Below are 8,532 nucleotides of genomic sequence, written 5' to 3'. Positions count from 1 at the left end.
ATGGAAGCATTTGAATGGTTTGTTTTTTGTGTTTGCCTCGGTTTGACTCGTTGTTGGAGTCAGGATTTGAATTTTGAGTCGATTTTTGGTCCGGTGTCGGTTTTGACTCTAGTTAGTGTCATTCCGACCCCGTCGTCATGCATTAAACACTCCAGGTACTTTTGAAAAGTTTTGAAATGTTTTATTTTCGAAATCGTTTTAAGTTTTCTGACGTAAAGTTGTACACGAACTGTCGATCAAACGCTGCGATTCCAAAGCATGTTGTAGTCCGATAATCATCAGGTGTTTGTTGGAGTCTCAGCAGATACTGGGTATCTACAGTTTCCTTCCTCAAAAGGGAATCGGTATATTTTGGTAGCCGTTGATTATGTCACTAAATGGGTAGAGGCAATTGCTACTCCAACTAACTATGCTCGCACTGTGATCAACTTATTCAAGAAGATCATATTTCCAAGGTTTGGTGTTCCAAGAGCAATCATTAGTAATCGTGGTACTCATTTTGGTGGGAAACAACTTGATGCCTTATTAGATAAATATGGAGTCTATCATAGAAGAGGCTTGGCTTACCATCCACAAATTAGTGGCCAAGTGGAGGTTTCTAACCGTGAGATCAAGTCCATACTTGAGAAAGTTGTTGCCAAATCACGAAAGGATTGGAGTATGAAGCTCGATAATACTTTGTGGGCCTACCGTACCGCATATAAGACACCTATTGGTACCTCACCATATAGGTTGGTCTATGGAAAGGCGTACCATCTTTCCGTTGATATGGAACAAAAGGCTTATTGGGCGGTTAAGGAGCTTAACATGGATCCGAAATTGAGTGGAGAAAAGCGGTTATTGCAACTCAATGAACTTGATGAATTCCGCTTGCAAGCTTATGAGAGCTCCCGTCTCTACAAGGAGAGAACAAAAAGATGGCATGACAAGAAGATCTTGAACAAGGAATTTGAAATTGGTGATAAGGTGTTGCTGTTCAATTCTCGTTACAAGCTATTTCTGGGAAAGTTACGATCACGGTGGACCGGTCCATATACCGTCACAAATGTCAACAAGTTCGGTTCCGTTAAAGTGATAACCACCAAGGGCGAAAAATTCAAAGCAAATGGCCATCTTTTGAAGCTCTATCATGAGAATGTGATCGTTGATGTGATAGAGGAAATGACCGTTCAACCTTTACCAAAGAAAGCTTAAACCGACTTAAGCTTTTACGTCGTGCGGGACGTTAAACCAGCGCTTCTTGGGAGGCAACCCAAGCTTTTTATTTATTTTTATTTATTTTTCTGCAATTTATTGTTTTTCGTAGATTAGTAATAAAATACTCGACTTGACGATGTTTCTTTTTGTGATTTTTAGGTGAAAATGAAGAAACAAGACTTAGAAGAGAATCTGGCATGCTTCCCCATGCAAGAACCCCGTTTGGGGACGTGGTTTTCAAGAAACGGAACGGAATTGAAAAGTAATACGGAAGAAAGTCAAAAAGCGAAGAACAGGTCAACCCCGATCGGGGTCGTGGTTTCATGATTTCTTGGCAGCTGCTTTATACGGGTAATTAAAAAAAAACAATTTTTTCCATCACTTTGTAAACCCGACGGTACCTTCTCCTCTCTATCTCTATCATTTTTTCTTCATTTCTTCACCTACAATCCCAAGGAACATAACTTTCTTCATCAATTTCTCAAGAATCAATCAACCATTAACATCAATTGGTAAGTTTTCTTCCCTTGTCTCTTTAATTTCATCCATTTCAGTCAATTTAATCAAATTATGCAAACCCTAACTCAATTTGGGGGAATTTGATTTTGTGCTTTTTAGTACTAGAAATTGATTGTAGAATGCTTTATTCATGTTTGTAGTATGAATTAGTTCACTTTTTCGTTCTATTATGTCTATTTGGATGAATATTGGTTTGCCTTAAGATGAATTTTTGTCTTAAATTTCAGAAAAATGGCACTAAGAAAACCTCCTATCCAAGGTGCTTCTAAGAGGAGAAGAGGTGAGGCGGAACCCTCCGATGCTGCGGAGGAGGTGCAAATGGAAGAGGTCTCGGAGTGGCAAGACCCGGATTTTCCCGGCATGATCTTCAATTCACAAAAGCAATACAACAATTGGGTCATCCTAAAGAGCAAAGGTATAAAACCAACCAAATTTATCAACCAAGCTTCTTTAAACAACATTGGAATTGAGAAAAATGTTAAGACTTTGTTTAAAACTCTTGGTATGAAGCATTGTTATACAATGAATTATAAGACCTTTCCCGAACTTACCCTTGAGTTCTTAAGTTCTTTTGAGTTTCATAGGTCTAGGAAACCCGATTTTGTGCTTTTTGTGACCTTTCGATTGTTTAATGAAGACCATAGGATGGACCTAGCGGATTTCGCTAACATCTTCCAATTACCCCATAAAGACTTACCTACCGAATCACCCGACTCATATAACCCCGTTTTGACATGGAATGCCATTTCTCACTTCCCCTTTCAAAGTTGGGACCATTGCCCTCATCAATTTATACATTACCCCGACATAAGGGTTTGGCAAAGGTTTATGGGATGGACCTTTTTTGGGAGAAATGAGCCTCACTCGGTGAGGAAAATTGAGGTAGAGATTTTGGGTGCTTTCTTAAATGTTAATGGTGACGATGAATGGGGAATCAATATCCCCTACCACTTTGCGGTCCACTTGACCAAACAATGTAACCCCAAGAATAGTTGTATTGTCTTAGGAGGATTGGTTACAAAAATTGCTTATCACTTGTGTAGGTTCAACCAAGAAAACACTAACTTGAGACCATTGCTTGTGTCCAGGGAAAAAGGGGTTGGGCTTGATTATGAGTATTTTCTTTCTTGTAATTGGTTTAGGGATTCTTACCCTAACATGGTTTGGAAGATAGGTAGGCAAGACTCCATTAGTCTACCCGAAAAAAAGAAAGAAATTAAGGCTTTAATCCACACTAAGCCTTATCATGGGAGTGCCCCTTTTACTAGACCTACTTACCATTTGGACCTAAGAGGTGAGCCAAACACCACCGTTGAGCGGCGTGAGACAGGTCAACCCTCTCAAGCACGCCATTCCACCTCTAGTGTTCATTCACCTTCTAGCATGGAAATGATAGAAATGATGCGGGAATTGAACTTAAGTGTTAATACAATTCGTGATGACCAACGACTTGCTTTGCATCCAATTTATGATCATTTTGCTAGACAAGGAGTAATCCAACCCGAGGGGCCACACGCCCACACCCTTCATTTTATACTTATCCTCCAAGTGGATTTCCTCCTCCCATTCCCACTCCCACTCCCACTCCCCCTCATAACAATGATGCAGGTACATTTACTACATATGCACCCGGTCCGGTTTTTGTGGTTCGGATTATGATGTTGAGGCATTACAAGGAGGCTATGGTGGATATGATGGCTATGGAGGGTATGGTGGGTATAGTAGCTATGGTGATGGTCTTGGTAGTGGCCAAAATATTGGTGAGTATGTCAGTCCTCTTCAAGAGGATGAATCTAGTGGGAGTGGCCAACAAGGTGAAGCAAGTGGAAGTGGTAAGAAGAAGAAAGGAAGGAAGGGGTTCAACTTTTGGACCTTTTCTTAGATGATTGATGAAGAAGTCCCCTGAATTCATGCTAGCTTAGGGGGAGGTGATACCTGTCGATGTGAGTATCAAAAATAATATTTATAATTCCAAACTACAACTAGCAAGCGGTAGTAAGGGTCGATCCGCAGGGAGGTAGGGAGATAATAGTTGCTTTTATTTCAGTCTATGGAATTTCTGGGGGGTTTTGGATTGAAGTATATCTAAGCCTAAATGCATAAATAAAAGGCAAGTAATAAAAAGAGATGTAAACAATAATAAAAAGAATGCTAAGACGGTCGGTTCACTGCAGCTACGACGATGGGTTCCTAAGTAAGTCTGAATAATCACGATAGGTGGAAAAATAAGACGTCCTCTCGGTCCATTCTTAACTAGTAGCGCCTCTCAGCCCATGCTACTGGTCCCTAGGTCTCACTAATACTAGATCTCGCCCTGAAAAGTGATTCCTAATGCCTAAACTTTACCTATCTTTCGATCTTAGTAAAATTTAGTCGTTTCAATTTAGTCAATTTCCCTTCCCTATCTCTCGATCTTCTGGGTCGGTCAATTCCTAAGTAATTAACAAGTCTCCTCTCGGTCTCGTTGTCAAATATTGCAATTAAAACATTGAAACGAAAGCTAAACTATCGCGCGTCATTCGATCGACCAGCTAAGCTAGTCGATCGACTAACAGGTCCAGTCGATCGACTAACTAATCCAGTCGATCGACCAAAGGCCGAATTCAGGTCTACTAATCTACATCGTCTTCGCCGCAGATCCCCTCACATCTTAGCACGGGGTAATTAGCTATGCATATTAATTCTAACTATGACTAATAAAGCGATAAAAACGAATAGCGAAGGCATAACTAAACTACTTGAATTATAAATTGCAACAATAGAATTAAAGGTTTGGATCTAAACTAACAATCTAACTACTGAATGAATTGAAATAATACTGAAATAAAGAGCAGAAATACCGAATAAAAGAAAGGCAGGAAGAATCCGATTGCAAAAGGAGAACTTTATTGAAAACTAAACTAATTATAATTGAATCTAAAATAGTAAAGTCAAATCAGTAGATGGGATTAACCCCTACTGAATGCCTCCCTCAAAACTGATGTTCGAGGGCCTATTTATAGAGATGTCACGCAAAAACCTAAAAACTAATTACAATTGGGCTTCTAGTTCTCGTTCTTAATTTGCGCCAGAGTCGAGGGGTGGTCGATCGACCACTTAGACCAGTCGATCGACCAACCTCCACTGTACAGTAGCTGCTGATAATCGCGCTCTGGTCGATCGACCATGTAGGTCAGTCGATCGACCAAGGGTGCTGTACAGAATTGCATTCGACGATTCCTGCAGCGCGCACCGATCTTAAAACAGCTGCCATTTCTTCGTTACTTGGTCAAATCAGGCGTTCTATGCGGCGTTGGAAAGCTAAGAGGATAAGCTTTCACCTCCAATTGGAATCACTTGATTATGAGCTCTAGAGCTCGAGATATTGCCATCTGAATCAGGCTGCAATATCGTGAAGTGCTTCTTTGCTTGTAAAACTCGTACGCACCCATGCTTTTGCTATCTTTAGGCCTTGAAACGCGCACCAAGCTCATTCCTCGAGTCAATACTTCATGTCAAATGCTATGCTAAACACTCGGGAACGGATTCGGCTCATTTTCCGCTGAAATCTTCATATTTCTGCAATATCACACAAAAAGGAAGAAATACACGAAACAAGAGAAATAGTAGCATAAACTACTCAATTGAGCTCTGAAATGCGTGTGAAATGAGGTGCAAAACATCATATATTAGACACGCATCAAACTTCCCCAAACCAAACCCTTGCTTGTCCCCAAGCAAGAACTAGACTCGATCCTAAAACCTAATGGAACGAGTTCAATCTCAGAGCGAAATGCAAACCGAATAGCCTAAACCAATTTAATGCAATAACTAACGATCAATTAGTAATATGAATCATGCAAACGAGTTATGAAGTCGTTAAAAACTGCTGAACCGTCAACTGTAGAGACTTATCAATATGGACTCTCACGGGTCGCTCATATCACTCAATAAATACAGGTGAATAATGTGTAAGATAGAAAGAATTCATTTCGTAGTGACACTCACCTAACTACGACCTATAAGAACATGCCTGCAATCTAATATGAAAATGATCTCTACAACCGTACATATGCATTCCAACCAAACGAATGACCATGACACACGCCGAGGTAAATATGGATATGTGAGGTAATGGGTAAGAAGAGGCAAAACAATTATGGGAATGTGGAGGTATAGGTGATCAAGCTAGTACCTAAACAAAACCATATGACAACATCCAACTTCTTGCTCAAAATCAACAATAAAACCGGTGCTAATTATCAAGCACAAATCTCGCAATCTCCATAATAATTAATCAACTCCCCATAAGATATAAATGCAACGTGGGAGCAAAAATCGCCAAATAATAAGGGCTTTGAATTATGCGAATTGATTTCTTCCTTTTTTTCTCTCGGACTGCAGTCGATCGACCAATGAGGCCAGTCGATCGACTGCCTCAAACAGTACATAACTCTTTTTTTTTTTTTTTCGAATCATTTTGTCTTTTTTTTTTTTTCTTTTTCTTTGTTTCTTTCTTTCCTTCCCTTTTAATTTCCCATCAACATTTCAAAAGAGCATATGCCACCAAAAATGCAGTAACAATCCAACAACTAAACTACTAGCTTGACAAAGGCAGACTATGTGTAGGATGTAGTTAACGGGACAAAAAAAAAGCTGTTTCTGGCAGTGTGGAGCTTATGGGCAAAATGAATAAAGGAAAACTTCTACCACATGTGTCAACAAACCACAACCCGAATGCATACAGGTATTAAGCAGATCAAGTTCATATTTATGCATATTGATATAACATGTCTCATAAGGAGTAACTACTCACATTCCTAAATGAACTGGTCATAGATGTCACCAGTTATAAGCTCTAAATCTCAGAAATATGATGTAGTTTGCCAATTTTCAAAGTCAAGTCTCAAGTTTCAGCAAATAAATTAACGAAAACTCGTAGACTATGCATATACGATTCTACTAATACCATGTTAATTAGCAAGGCTTAGGCATAAAACAGCTGCAAATGCAATGTCATCATTGAAATACTACCGTTCCGACTCGACCTATATGCTGAGATAAACGTGCAATTTTTGAATTTTTTGAAATTTTTCAATTTTTTTTGAATTTTCTATATATAAGAAATGAAGTAAACAAATGCAAAACAGAAATATAAACGTGAATGCAAGCAAATGAATTACGACGCAAAATCCCTTCCCCAAACCAAATCGCACAATGTCCCCATTGTGCAAAATCATGTAATGAAAGAAAAGAGAAACGGGAATTTGCGAGAAAATAAGTAAATATGACATGAAGTGGAACTTGGGAACTCACAAGACTTTAAGCGCAGCGAAAGGAAACCTCCCCAAACCAGCGTAAGCTAGGAGGTTTCAGTAGCCAGCAGTGCTACTAATAAGTACCTGAAAACACAAACAAAAGATATCGCGCGTAAAACGAGAAAACAAAATTGGGACGGTAAAATTATGTGCAAAAATGATGAACGGAAGAAATCAGAAATTAAGCGGAGAATAAAGTGAAAGGAATACTCCCTTGACTCCGCAAATCGATCAAACACAGCAGGGGAATGATCTAAAACAGGTACAACAGCTCTGGGCGGTCGATCGACCACATCACCCAGTCGATCGACCAGAGTGAACAGGAACAGAAACTCCTGAGATGCGCAGCTCAGTCGATCGACCATATTGGCCAGTCGATCGACTGAGAAACCTGCTGTAACTTTCTGATTTCTTCGAATTAGCTCCATAAATTGAGCTAACAAGGGCTATAAACCTGCAAATACACATAATAACGCGCCCAAAATTGCGCAAAACCCAAAGTAAAGTCTAAAGTGTTTAAAAACCAAGCACACGACTAAGAGTTTTTATTTCTAAACAACTATGAAGTTTTATTCAAAACAAAAACAAAACACATCCGGGTTGCCTCCCGGCTAGCGCTGGTTTCAGACAGGTCCCGCTCGACCTCTTTTTCTTCAGTAGCTTACTCTAATGGAGCCCAATCAAAACAACTCAAGGCTCTCAGCAACCTATCATACATCTGCGCATGTGCTACACAAAACTGTAAGTAGCACCATAAGATAGAAATAACATAGGAAATCAAAATGTAAAAACATTTAAGCCTAACAAATTTCCTATGGCAGCTCCTAAAATCATCCACAAAATAATTCTGCCCTCCAGCTAAGGGCGGAATATAAAAGCTCAAATTATCCGCAGGTGGAAAATTAGAGAGCTCAGGAGCAATTGACTCAAAAATAACGCGAGTAGAATTAAAATACTTTGACGGGTATGAAATGTGAGGTGGAGGAGTCTGGTCAACTAAGGGAGAAGGTGGATAATCGTCCCAAATGCATGGGATAGTAAAGTCAAATGGGTCAATCAGGTCCTCTATAATAGGTTCATCTATAATATCGTCATACACATCCCAATTAACCTCAAGACTGTCAAAATTTTCCTCCTCACTCTCCTTATCGCTAGACTCGTCAAGTTGGAGGTTCTCAAAGAGATCCTCCAAATCGACCTCACTATCAGTGCAAGAATCATAAAGGGGTTCTAGACTATCCACATAAAAAGGATTGTCAACCACGCTAATGGTCTCCTCTACGTCTCCGTCGGTATTTCCTAGATTGATTTCTAAGGTCTCACCCACCCCCTCATCTGAGTTAACATGAAGAGAAAAAGTAGGTTTAAGAGATTCAGTAGCAAACCAATTAAAGAATTCTAATACCTCAATTACGGGGATTCCTTCAAAATCCCACTTACCTATAGACTCGAGGTATGCTCGCGTAGGGTCATTCATATGCCGGACAATAGTGCAACATATTTGGAGATCAGAAAAGGC

The sequence above is a fragment of the Silene latifolia genome, chromosome 10 (assembly GCF_048544455.1).
Source record: "Silene latifolia isolate original U9 population chromosome 10, ASM4854445v1, whole genome shotgun sequence".
Classification (NCBI taxonomy): domain Eukaryota; kingdom Viridiplantae; phylum Streptophyta; class Magnoliopsida; order Caryophyllales; family Caryophyllaceae; genus Silene; species Silene latifolia.
This window is presented reverse-complemented; position numbering follows the sequence as displayed.